We start from the raw sequence: 14,691 nt of genomic DNA on the forward strand, positions 1-14,691 counted from the left end.
TCATTACTGTGCAAAGGCTGGTGCTGGCCTTAGTTTGAGTGCCATGTCTGGCCATTGCCATCCTGTGCTTGGACTACTGAACACTCCTGAATTTTTATCAGTTTAACTTGATGCCCCACCATCCCCCCTCTACTCCCTTTGACCTCAGTAGGGACCAGAGTAACCTGGGATCTTCCAGATGCTTTGATTTCTTTCTAACCTTAGTTATAACATCACTGGAAGATGTAACTGACTTCTTTTCTAAGTAACACTTGCGTGCATGTGAACTACAGAGTTAAAAAGCTGTTTTCTTCACCCTTGGTTGCAAGATGGAGCTGTAGTTTCTGCTCTTCTTGGTGGACATCATAGAGTTTGATCACAGGTACCTGTAGCTCAGACACTGTCCAGGAAAGTTTCAGATCAGGAAGGAGGTGAAAGCAGTAACAAGAGGACTGGTGGTAGCAGTTGCAACATTCAGCAGTAGGCTCATAGATCTGTCAGGGGAAAGTACCTTGATTTCAGTCTGCCTCAGCAACCACCTAAAGATCACTGACTGACCTAACCCTTCCCACCTTTCCCCAAAATCCAGTGCCCACTAACTTATTTTACCCTCCAGAGTCTGTCTCCTGGTAGCCAGACCCTCACTGTGACCATTTTTGCTGAACATGTAGGATTGACCCTGAAAAATATATAGGCAGGAATTTTGACATTTAGTTAATATTTTAAGGTGAATTGATTCAAAAGAAACTGATCTGCTAGAGAATCAGAGCCATTCACAAGATCCACATTCTCTAATCTGAGATACCTGAGCCTTCCCAAAGCTGATCACTGTACTATTAGCTACTACGTGTGTATTCAATTTAACATCTTCGGTATGAACTACTTAAAACATGACCCCTCTTTCCCTGCAATAATAAGCTGTGTGCAAAAACTGCAGAAACTTAAGAGTCTGAAATTGTTTGCTGTCTCCTCAGGGCACATGTGTGAGTGTTCATTGATTTGAAGAAGAAAGGATAAAACACCTTTAAGATGCAGTTGACTGATTCCATAGTCAAAATGCGCCGTTTTCCAATGTCCTTATATTTCTGAATTGACATAGCTGTCAATATAGAATAGCCATTTCAGAAATTAGTAGCATTTAGAGACACTAAAGGACTTTTCTTTTCTTCATTTTTTCTTTGATGCTGTAGTTTCATTTGTGATTGTTCTTTTTTCCCTTGGTTGGGCAGGACTATTTCTGCTGCAGCTAGAAACCTTGGTATTTTTGCTGGTGTTTGGAGTTAGGTGTCTAATGCTTTATAACACAGTTTTCACAAAAGTCCTGAGCCCAAACCTTATTGCACCTGCAAGCTGACCATCTGAAATTGCAAGTTATTGAACTGTTCGTCTGTCTCTAAACTCATTGCAAACCTTTCAACTTTCTATGGGACTGGTGTGAGAGAAGCCCATCTGGTTACACAGAACAGTACGGAGGACTGGGCTGCACATGGAACACCAGGAGTCCCTTTCAACAAGGAGACTCACCAGGAGACAAGTCACCCTGGGGGCATGTGATGCTATAGGCTGTTGTCTTCTAGAGCATGAGTGAACAACATTAATTATTTGTGCGATTAAGCATCATCACCACTCTGGTTACCAAGGCAATGCCTTCATCAGCAAGGAGGGAGGTATTCACGTGACCCCAACATTAGGCACAAAAAAGGTTACTGCTTTAGTGTCCCTGATCACCATGTATGTTCAATAGCCAGAAAGTCCTTCGCAGATCTAACACAAAATCCCAAAACCTCAATTGCCGCAGTTCCCTGGGGCTTGGAATGAAGTTCCAGCACAGACTCATAGCCTTGGCAGGCCATGCAGATGTGGCCTAAACTTCTGCCTCCCTTTATAAATAACCCAAAGACCCACCATTGCTTACAGAGGCTTTTCTGATTCTCTGAAACTTTGGGGGGGGGGGGGGGGGGGGGCGTGTTCCCTTGCAGTTAAAATATTTTGCAAATTTGTTTCCTCCTCCATAGAAGATATCCTAATGACTTCAAGGAAGAGTGCTAAAGACAAAAAGCCTCAAGAGAGATGAGCATATAAAGAAGTGCACCTACTTTGCTGAAGTACAGCAAAACGTGACAGGAACAAAACACGGCTTCAGTGTGAGCGTAAGGAACCGGCATATTTGTGAATCACTATGAAACTCAAAACGCTGGGCTTGAGGGTGGTGAGTAGTCCTGGTTTTGGCTGGGATGGAGTTAATTTTCTTAGCAGCTGGTGCAGTGCTGTGTTTTGGCTCTGATATGAGACCAAAGTTGATAACACACTGATGGATTTAGTTGTTGCTGGGTGATGTTTATACTACATCAAGGACTTTCCAGTTTCTTGGGCCTTGCCAGCGAGAGGGCTGGAGGGGCACGGGAAACTGGGAGGGGACACAGCCAGGGCAGGTGACCTGAACCAGCCAAAGAGGTATTCCATACCATGGGATGTCATGCTTGGTATATAAACTGGGGGAGTTAGCTGGGGGTGGGGGTGGGGGGATCGCTGCTGGGGGGCTGTCTGAGCATCAGTCAGCAGGTGGTGAGCAGCTGTGCTGTGCATCACTTGTTTTCCTTTCTCCCTTTTCCTTTGGATTTTATCCTTTTCCCCACCTTTCCATTATAACTTATTATTATTGTTGTTGTTATTGTTATTATTGTTGTTCTTACCTTTTTATTCTGTTTAAATTATTAAATTGTTCATATCTCAACACTCGAGTTTTACATTCCTTTCCGAAACAGACGAACACCCCTCCAGGTAGGGGGTAGTGAGACAGCGGCTGCATGGTGCTTGGTTGCCAGCCGGGGTTAAACCATGACTGTAGTGTTGGATGGAGATTAATAAAATGAAACATGATTGCTTTAAGGCTTAGAAAGTGAATAATACATCAGGAAGTTCAATATAAAATTAATCTCGTACACGAAACAAGGAAAAGCAGGAGCCACTGCATAATAGTGAAAGTTAACCATGAATTTCTCCAAAGTAGTTCGATGAGGTGGTCAGAAAAGGTGATAAATAGTCACGGGAACTCCCTTTCCACCTCAGAGGAGTGCTTCAGGTCTGGTTTTCCTCAAGAACAGTCCATTAGTTATGTTGGTGATGTGAACTTTAGATTAAAAAAAAGGGCTGTGGTGTGGATGGGCTGGCCGCACAGCAAGCCACCTGGGCAGCAGCCAGCCCCCAGAGCTGCAGAGCAAGGCCTGGGGGACACAGCCATGGCATCCGCAAGGGAGAGACAGGAAGGGCAAATGCCCCCACAGCCATCTGCAGGCATCATCCTGCTCCTCCCGCTGCTCATGGAGGCAGTTTGGCTCCTGCTCTGGTGCACTCTGCGGTTGCACAGTCAGTTTTCCTGGATCCTTACTGCTGGCTCAGTCATATCTGTTTGCTTCTCTCTGTGGCCACCTTCCTGAACCAGACTTCTGTTTAAATAGAAGAAAAACGTACGAATGGCGTTTCAGAGAGCCAGGCAGGTGTAAAAGCATGTAGCTACACACAGCAGAGGGGAAGGCAACCTGTAGCAGGGGGAAATGCCTGCAGGAGGCAGGACGTGACTAGAGGGACCTCTTACAATCTGCACTTCTGAGATGCCAAGGCAACTAGATGACTAAAATGCACACTAAGCCTAGCCTGGAGGGCTCCCGCTGGGCTGGTGCTGTACAAACTAAAACCAACAGTCCTGCTCCCAGAGTACTGCCAACTAAAAAAAAAAAATCATCTGCAAAGCTCCAAAGCAAAGCAAAGTAATATATTTTTAATATTTTGAGTCAGAATGACAGGGCGTTAATTGTGGTTATGATTTAATAGTAAATCTTTGGCATGGCATTTGACTAGACTTTAAAGAGATACTTGTAACACCTATTTGTCCTTCAAGCCCCATTAACAAGTCTGTTTCTATAGCACACACGTTAACAAAGGACCAAGCAGCTGTTACCTCTCCTGGTTTGAATTTCCTCTGTTATCTTATCCACACTATTGACTAGAGAGGACAGCAATGCAGTAAGAAAGTGCTGAGGGCTACAGATTTTGTATTCCTGACCTCACTTTCACAAAGTAGTCCTGCAGGTACCAATCAGTCTTAGAACAAGTATCTGTTATATAAAAGGTGCTTTTTTTGTGTATAACTCATCATTTCAGGTGCTGACAGTACACAGCCTGACTTGCTGCTTGCTGCATCACCTGTTTTTGTTGCTAGGAAACTTTTGAACAGGAGCCAATTTACCATCCAGCTATTTGCTTCATGTGCAGTTATATGGAAGAGGACCTAAACTGATCGTTATTTTAAACAATGCCCTCCAGGTTTTTTACATGGCACTGCTAGAAGCAGGGGATACTTGCTATGCAATTAGCGCTAGTTATGTGCATGATGAAGATCTCCCAAAGTTCAAGAAGAAAGGCAGGTTTCCTATCTAGTTTGGATTCTTGCACAGAGAGCTCATTCATCTGGAAAGCGAAAATGCCTCTGTATTGTGCTTAGCCTCTCCATTTGGCCAGCACTGTACATTTTGTATTTTCATTATTTGTACTCCAGTAAGAGGCATAGCCCCAGGCAGAATCACCACTCCACTGCGTTTCCGAGCCCTCTCTTTAAAGAGCTCGTAGTCTGACACCATGCCTCATGACTTTTACAGACCTACTGAACAGAACTGGGCTGGTGAATAGAGAAGACAAGAAACCATTGCTAACAGGGAGCTTGCCATGCTCTGGGGACTAGAGGTCTCTGGCTACTAACCTCCAGCTGCAGTATAATTTCCCAGTGGTGTTGCTACAGGGCTTCCCAGCCAGAGTCACCTCAGCTAGCAGGAAAATGGTCATGCTGAGGTGCCAGATACCCCATACTCATGAGGTGGTGACCATCATGAAGACCTCCATGCCTGGTTGTGGTCACTAAGAAAGCCAATAGTTTTGTGTTTTGGAGGATCCACACAAATTCATAACTGTAGTTAAAATTCCTGTATATTTTTCACCCTAAAATACTATCACTGATTTTGTTTCACTCCTTGGGAAAGGGACAGTTCCTGTGAAGCTGATTTTAAGACCATTTGAATACATCTTGTGCTGTGAAACAACTGACTTTCAAAAATAGAGGAGTCTTCCCCTAAGCTCATGTATGCAGTGATGGCCCAAAAGCCATAATAGCTCCCTGGTAACACATAGTTTTATTCTGAGTGCTGCACTCCAGGAAGGTGGTGGAGAAGGAGGGAGTAAAACCAGGCTTGTCTGCTCCACAAATGTGTGCAAGTTCTGAAGATTTTGCTCTTCCAAAATTTGGGTGAGCCTGGTAAATTCAGTGAGGTGAGATGGTGTAACCTGTTGGTGTGATGATTTGGGTAATGCTTCCTAACACTGTCACCATGCCTTCTGTTCTAGAACAAGTCTTCAAACAGGTCACCAGGTGTGGTGACTACTGAAGCCAGCAATCTCAGCTGTGAGGAACTGCTTGTCTTGGAGCTGGTTTAGATTAAAGGAAGAAGATTTCTGTCCCCATCTACCCTTTGTTATATCCATTCCAGGTGTTTGATTTCATACAGTTGTCAGCCATTTCATCAGATGTCCTTGACCATGTACTTTAGAATATCCAATATTTTCAGTATCTGTCCTGAGATGCTCACCTATCCACAGAGACTATAAAATTTTGAGATTCACTGTAGATGCTGGTTATTGATAAATTTATTGATTTTTTTTCTTTTTCTCTTTAACTTTGTCTTTCACACCACCATGACCATAACATCAATGTGCATGATACATAAATTTTGAAAAAGCACCTACAAGTACATGGGGTTTTTATGTTCACTGTCTCACTGTATATATATAAAATTCTTCTGAAACAGATGTTGTTGGATATTTTGTGTGTTTTACACCTGTGTTTAAATATTTGTGTTACACTGCACTTAGCAAGATTTGTATGTGCCTTCCTCTCAGGGAGTATAATATTCTGTTGCCTTAATACATAATAACGTATTACCATTATAGCAAACATCTCTGTAGCAACGTAACCTTGCTACATACTTTGTATGCTAACGGTGTTTACTACAAAAACCTTGCAGACTAAGTAAGATAATGCAAGGAAAAGGGGGGATAGAACTTGTGCACTAACACAGCAAGCAAATGCTGAAATCCAGTATCCAGAGCTACTAATAAGGCAAGAGAATGAACATTAACTGGGGGACGTTGTTTGCATTCCATACCAGCATTTCAGAACCACTTTTTATTCTGCACTGAATTTAGAAAACAATAGAAACAGAATTTTGCTGAAAAAAATATTTTGCGATTAAAAATTAATGTTTTGTGGATGTGAAAACTTGATATTAAAAAACAGCCTGTGAAAGCATGCAAGCATTTCAAGTATTTTGCTTTCGCTAAATACTCCATCTAGGTCCAGTGAAGGCAGGGCAGCACAAGTGGAGATGTCCATACATCCATACAAATGGAGAGGATCTTACCTGGTTCAAACTTCTGCTTGAAGCAGGACTATTGCCAACATAGGGTAAGATTAGATGTAGCTTAACCTAGACTACTCTTGATGCCTTCCAAGGATGGAGATGTCACAGCTTCCCCAAGCAACCTGTTGCTGCCCTGTACTAGCCACCTAGAGGAAATATTTTCCACATGACCAAGGAGAACCTCCTGATCTCAATATATGACTGTTTTCCTGTGCTATGTCATCTGGCACTACCTGGTAGATTTTGGCTTCTGTATCTTCATAACTACCTTTCCAGTAGTTGTCGTTGTAGATGGCTGTTAGCTCACCTCTTTTTCTCCTCTTCATCAGGCCAAAGAACCTGAGCTCCCCCAGCCTCTCCTTGCAGGTCATGTGCTCTCAGCTAGTGACATTCTTGGTACCTATCTGCTGGAGGCTTCTGCTGCTTCACCACTTACATCTTGAATTGGGTACCAGAACCAGACACAGGTGAGTAGAGTGGGATAATCAGTTCCCTCGCTCTTCTGGTCACCATCCTTCTATGTAGCCCATACTGGTACACAAGTACTCCCTAAAGGGTCTTATAACCCCATGATCTCTGTTGCAAATTAGCATCATCAAGGAAAACATTTAATAGCATAGGCAGTTGCAGAGAGCCTGATTTTAGTGGCTCAAAAAGTCCATCACAGCTTTATGATCCTCTGTGCTTGGTCTCCTTTCTCTTCGATTTTCTCCTGAGTGGCAAACTACGTTTGTAATGTTACATTTTAATAAGCTTCTTTTTCCAAATGATAATTTTAGGTTCCTATGTGTTAGAGAAACATTAAAAACCACAGTGGAGAAGATCATAGGTGTTTGAGGTGATTCATTGATTCTGAAGAGGTTTTTCCACCTGCTTAGATTGTTCACATTTTAGCTTTAATAAAAGATGAGTAGTGTGAATGTCAATAACTGTGATGAAGACCATTTGAAGGTTCCTTTTCTGAAAGAAGCAAAATCTAGCCTGTAACTACAGGCAGAATTTTGATTCTGGCTTTACAAATCTAAAATAAAATCCCCCAGGGCAAGTAGCAGATAGGATGGCTGGAGAGAGAGCAAGGCTCAGGGGGCTGGGGAGCTACTTTCCCCTGAGTTCTATCCACTCAAGTAGTCCAAGACAGGAATGGCAACTCCACAACCTCAGGGCTTGTCAACTGGAACACAAATGCTTCCAGTCCTGACCTCTGAGACTACACTGTTAGGATATCAAGGATCTGAGTTCAGTGAAACATTTGGGCTGATGGCTCATGAAAATCCTGCTCTGACTCTAGATGGACGGGATGAAGAGGAGGTGAGTGCGAGACTGTTGAATGCTTCCTTCAAATCAATACTGAACTTTGCAAAAAACATCAAACCCAAAATGTTCAGTGTGGCAACACACCTGTGTTGGGATGAAAGGTCAGAGGAGACCCTAGCTGATAGTATGAAGTGAAGCATCAGTCTTCTTTGAGCATCAAAACAGAAAAGAGAGGAAAAGGTGGCAAGACACCCATCTACTCTTTAACTGTAGTTAAGGAAATTTCATTACATAAGTCATTGCCTTAAATCACTGTCATCAAAGTCATTAATTTATTCTTTCACATATAGAACATGTTATTAAGTATATCACCCTTATTTGCTAATCGCTTATTGGAAGGTAAAATTGATGGTTCCTGCGTTGAATCCTTCAGTTTAACAAGCCCTATAATCTTCTCAGTAACAGGTATAATTAGTGTAGCTTGGCTTCATCTTTTCCTACAGGAAGACCAAATGAATCACACTGGACAGCAAAGCTCCTTGAGAATGGCCTGTATATACATCACCGGAGATAAAAGCAACATAGGACTTCTGTGATTTTTGGATTACCTCAGTGTGTGAGAAACCTCAGATCGTACAGTCTAAAATATTAAATAAGCTATGCACAGGAGACTTTTTCAGACATTATGCTAACTGAATAAAACATATTCAACTTCCATTACATTTCTAACAATAAGTAACGGTAACTTCAAGTGCAAAAAGACTTAGCACATTAGTTCTACATAAGTATGTCAGGAAAGAGAAGTGACAATGGAGAGCGTGCAGGCAAAGCTGATGTTTTACAAGGCCACCCTCCAGAGTCAGTTGAGCGCACAGGTGAGGCGCACTCACTGCATGGGGTCTCTTCCAGGTGCGATTGCTGTCCCCTGGAAAGACAGACTTAACCCCTGCTTCTGCTATAATTCTTGTTAAGTATGCCTAAAACCTTATTAAATATTCATATTTGAATATCATTGTGAAAACTGTTGTCACCTCAGATACTTCAGTGGCCCTCATATTTAGTGGGGAGATCCGCAGGTGAAAATAGGGTGAGCTCTAACCACTCATACGAAAGACTTTGAATTATTTAAGCAGTCAACTGAAAGTATCACGTGACAGCAGCCCTCACAACATAACCTCCAAAAAAGAATGTTGTTTGCTTAATTAGGACCTACATGGATGCTACAGGCTGAAGGATGCAATTAACTTGTCTAGCTTTTCTCAACCTGCATAATTTCTTTCTTTCATATTAAAATGTCTTATGCATTTCAGCTAATGGCAGATAAAAGAAATCTACTTTTTTTCCCCCCTTCCAGGGAGATAAGGTCTTGCAATTCTAACTGAAATCAAGTGCTCGACAGCTCACAAAAATCAAGCCAGTGACACCTCTTAACTTCTTACAGAGCTTGTCTGGGACTCATGTTCAGAAAGCAAAAATTTCAGTGGCAGCAGTAGAGAAATACATCAATACAAGTGGCAATTATTCAATAGAAACAATATATATCAGTAGCATTTATAATATAAATAGTATTTACGGGGAAAACAAACCCACAAATATTTCAAAAAACAGCTATGTACCATTAAACAGAATGAATGTGTTGGTATTGCTATCATGCAACATCAAGGGTTCATTTAACTGCATGGTCTATGTCTACTGTGAAATTTTTGGGGCCATAGGTTGAAATTTGAAGATGGCTTGAGAAAAAGTTAGTATTTTAATTATGAATAGAATTTATTCTGTTATATTTTTAAGGCAAGGACAAGTCAACTTACAATGAGACTCTTGACAGGCTAGAACACAAGACCAAAACTTCAGAAGAATTTAAATGCAACAGCACAACCTAGAGTCTGAGAAGGTCCTTGTGTAGCTGCATTGAGAAGACTGAAAAAATAACTGAAATTTAGGAAAGGTTAAAAACTCAAGAGCAAAATGTCAATTTTAGTTTCAAAACATGGAGCTTTCTTTTGAATATTTACTTTATAGCAGAGCAATATTTTGTCATTTAATATTGCATACGTCAATTAATTATTATATTATGATTTCAGTTTTTTATATCTGGTCTTCATTGCAGCTTCTGCAAACTGGGCTCAATATGTCCTCTGCAAACACAGAGTTTAATGAAAACGAATAATTAGGGAGCTAGGAGTGTTTAAAGAGGTATGACACAGTAGCTAGTCTCAAGTGGTTTTTCCAAGTGATACATCCCAGATATAAGAAAAAAACCTGAGAGGAAACCAGAATGGAGTTTGAAATCCACTGTGAGGGTGGGATCCTGCAGTTCACTGCACCAGGCAGGCAGTTAAGGTTATTGTAGGGAAGTGACACACACAGACGCAGGTGGAGAACACAGCTTTTCATCCTGAGGGACAAATCACTGTCTCATGGCCGAAATGCTGAACCAGAGGACCTCAGGAGATGCAAAGATGTGCTGTAGAGCAGTTCCATGCCCAGCTCATTCATCTCAAAGGCTTCTGTGGAAAAAGAGTATTTTCTGGGAAGAATCAAGGTGGAGAGCAGGGAAAACTTCCTCTCCCAAGATGATGCTTATGAGCCCTTTTGCAATGAAAACACCCTTTCAAGGCCCATGATACCACTGATGATAGAAAAACACAGCCAATGGTGACAGAAGCTTCACTTTTCAGACACCTGTAGCTAAAGTTACGATGTCTGCAGACTTGAGTGCTTACTACAAAACTGTTGGACTTCTTGAGATGTCTCCCAAAGCATCCTGAGCTAAAGCTGATTGTCAGAGGTCATGTGGATTGCAATGTCAAAGACAGGGAGGGGTCTGAGGTTCTTGAGGCACAATGGAGCTGCTAGGTAGGGTTTGGGATCAACATTTCCACAACAGCATCGCTGAAATGCTCCTGCATCCAAGTGTAAGCTCAGACAGGAGAAAGATGAAGCACAGACAAATGCACAATTGAAAGAGCAATTGCTGGGAAAATAGTTTAGATTTACTAGGAACTGGAAAAGATTGTGGATACATGGAGTGTATGCAGCTAAAACAAATTCAACCAGTCATGAGTTATACCAGGACTGAATGATCCCAGCCTGCTTACTGGATTACCTTGTATTCTTCCCAGTGCAGTCATTTTCAGCTTGGCTCACAAAGTTTTAATTACTGGGCTAGCCCTCCTGGCCTCTTGTTAAGTGAGCCAGCCTTTACTCAGGCATTTTTAAGTGCTGATGGCTCTATTTCTAGCTTATTGTGAGTCAGACAGAACACCTCCTGCATAAGCAAGTTAAAGTTCTCATAAAAATTGATCTTCTCAGCCTCAGGAAGGCAGTTAAATGTTAAAAGTTGCATAAAGCTACATGTGAGTTACACCCCAGTCACTATGGAGTTAAATTTCTTGAGTGAGCCAGATTTGAGCACTGTAACAATAACACAGTGTTTCTACTGACCGCATTGTGTTCAGCTGTTTATAAGCAAAACCATGCACTTCAGCCATGCATTTTAAATATCTGAAGCATCTTAAATGTTATCTGTGAGTTGGTTCAATTTAAAATAGGGAAAAAATATATAAACAAGTTTTGAATCACTATAATGGTGCCCATGAGCAATGAATTTTGAACAAACCTTGTAATTAGTAATTTTGAAAACACTTTGTTCCTCACAGCATTACTTTAAAATCCTGGGAAGACTGCTGCCACCAGAGTGTGCCCTCTTTCCGTTCAAGCTGTGTAAAGATGGTCCCAACCAAAGCTCCAGCAGTTTATGTTTGCCTTTAGAGAACAGAGTGATACCATCCAAGCAGAAATGTGAGAGAAATGTTAATAATATATGAACGTTAAAAAGCCCCTGCTATTATTTTGCAACTGTGCTGTTTTACATAAAACTTTCATTTAATTCAACAGTGTAGACGCATATGAGTTTATGGAAAAGACGGTATTCTTAATGTAGCAACCTGTGATTAATCTAAATTTCTCAAGTCAAAACTGGCAGGACTCGCTAGATAAATTTTGAGGTGCAGGGAAGGAATGTATTTAAATATGTTTAGCTCAAACACTGCTATGCTGCAATGTGGGATTTGTCACCATTGCCTATGGGTAAAACTGTAATAAATGAATAAATGCTGTGCACTTTAAGCTAATCAAAAGCTATGGCATGTGCAAACACCTTCCAAAGATGGCAACAACATTTCCACACACGTCTAGGTGATTGCAGTGCTTCTTCAGAACCTGCAGAGCTTGAAAGTCTTTACCACACAGGTACAGCCCCCGTTCCCACCAACCACTGCAGCCAGCCGATGGCTTGGCACTTACCGTGTCTGTTATGGTAAAGGACCCTGGCCTTCTCTTTTCATTCGACTCTTAAAAGTACTTTAAAGACTAAAAGTCTACCTGTAAAGGTAGTGGGCTATGACAGGAAAAAATTAGTAGCTTGACATTTGTGAAGGTGTTTTTTTTTAGTGGAGCGTTATCTTCAGTGATTTATTTTCTAATTCTCCTCATTAGTATCTTCATGCCACCCCAAAATCAAAATTTCAGCTGTGAACGTGATGTGGGTGGCTGATTAAATAATCTATTTTTACCAAGTTTTTGATAATAAATCTTCAATCTTTATGTTCTAGGTATCAAAGAGGAACCGTCAAAAAACAGAAGAGCATTAAGAAGAAAATGTATATGTTAAAAATATCAGTTCAAAATAAGAAAATCGTTCAACCACCAGCTCACTAATAAAACTAATAACTTTATTATTATTCAGGGAGGACTGAAAATCCTGCTGTTAATGTGCAGGCCTTGTTCTGCATCTCTTAGCATGGATCAGAAAGGATATGCATACTATTTACAGCAATTAAGCATGACGGGATCAGGTTCCACTTCCCTTTTATCCCTTATTTATTAAATGATCCTACATCTCAAATAGACTTCTGAAGTCTTAAATAATGTGCAAAATACCCAGGCAAATAATTTTTTCATTAAGTGCAAATGTATTTCTAAATGAGGAATAAATTTCTTCCTGAAGACCAGTTATACTAAGAGTGTTGTTAAATGGTGTAAGTGTGTAAACATGGTTAAAGCGCCAACACAAGCCAGCAATGTAGACGAGAGTTTGAATGCCCAACCATGAATTGGAACAAAGACTGAATCAAAGTCTAACCTGGAATTCAGATACACATTTTGTAACTGACCTTCAGCCATTTTTAGCCCTTCCTGCTTTCACGTGAGTTTAGTCATTTGTGCCTTTACTTGTGCCCTGCCATGGCTTGCTGTTGCAACAGAGACATGGTGGGACAACTTAAGCGAATAAATATTATTCTAAAGGGTATCATTTGTACAGAAAGTAGAAGCAAGGCAAAAAGGAAGGAGACTTAGCCCTTTAAGTTAAAAATATGTACAAATGCTTTGATTTAGATAGTAGTGCATTTGCTAAAAGCTTCTTAGTGATGATTAAAGAGGAAAAGACACATTTCATAATGCTGATGAACATATATAGAAGAATACATGCATGAAGACTTTTGTAAGCTCTTACAGACACATCCCTAATGTACATGTTGTCATTAGGGGATATTTTCATTATCCAGATACCAACTAGACATGGTGTACAAACTGTCCATCAAATCTCTGAAAGGTACCAGTAATAATCTGTGATGCAGTAGATGGAGAGAGCAGCCAGAAGAGACGGTATTCCACATACAATTCTGAAAAAAGGGCAGGAAATGCCTCTCTCAAAGTAGAAGGTAACTGAGATGAGAATGGTCATTAGATGACAAACTTTGTGATTATTAGGATAAGAGAAATGAAAGAAAAGCTAGAATTATAGATTTCAGAAAGGCAGACACCAGTAAAGTCAAGAGAATTTGTTGATAACATCTTCTGTCAGCACTAAAGAAAAAAGTTAAAGCAAGCAAGAATATTAATTAGTTAATATTAAGGACATGAGCTAATTATCCAGTTCTGGAGAGGGCATAGGAAGTATAGTATAAGATTGCTTTGACAAAATAATTAACAATCATGTAGTTCAGCTATAAGACAGAAACAAAAAGAAAGGCCAAGCTACCAAGGATGAATACAGAGGTATAGCGTAACTGCTTTGAAAGACAAGGAATAGAATGAGCTGCAATTAACACAAGACATCCAAAATAAAATTCCATCTATGGTTTAAGGGAAAAATAAGACAAGGATTTTCACTAAGATAATCTTCACTAAAAAGAGCACTATCAAGTGAGGTAGCATAATTAATATGTAGCAGAAAAGAAAGACCTCAGCTTTCAGTATGTAATATGCTTGAAAAATCTGGGTCTGATGACTTCATCCCACGATACTTTACAAGGTTGGATAATAATTCTCAGGACTACTAACTATTATTTTTAGTTATTCAAGGAAGAAAGAGATATTCAGCAACATACAAGAGGCTTGCCTTTAAAAAATTAAAAAGGAAGAACTGGGGAATCAAACCCCCTGTAGCTTAACTTCAGTTAACTTGAAAAAATGCCAGTCATGTTCCAACAAACTGCTTGTAACTCTCTAGAAAAAAAATAGGAGACAAATTACAATTAGTATTAACTAATCCAGCAGCACACTAGGTAAGTATAGCCCAGATTAAACTATTGAAGGGTGAGAAGAAAGCCATTCTCAGAGTAACTGTAAGTGATTAAGTGTAAGAATGGAAGACAGCATTGAGTGAGGTCCTGCAGAGGTCTCAGCTGCATCCAGATATCCTCAATATCATCAGTAGTTACGTAGATCTGAAAACACAACCACTCTGAGAACAGCTCCAGTCATGCTGAAGATTAGAGTTCAATCATTTCCTTAGAAGTTGGAGATAAAGCTCAAAAAAATCATGGTGCAGGGACAAGAACAAGGTACTTCATTTGGTCCAGAAAAATTAAATGGACAAGAGGTGAATGACTGTCTGCTACACAGAAAAAGAGAAGGGACATTATTGAATGTGGAAAGCTGAATAAAAATTAAAAATATTAAGGAAATGCAAATACTACCCTAA

Source organism: Falco rusticolus, chromosome 4 (assembly GCF_015220075.1).
Source record: "Falco rusticolus isolate bFalRus1 chromosome 4, bFalRus1.pri, whole genome shotgun sequence".
Lineage (NCBI taxonomy): Eukaryota > Metazoa > Chordata > Aves > Falconiformes > Falconidae > Falco > Falco rusticolus.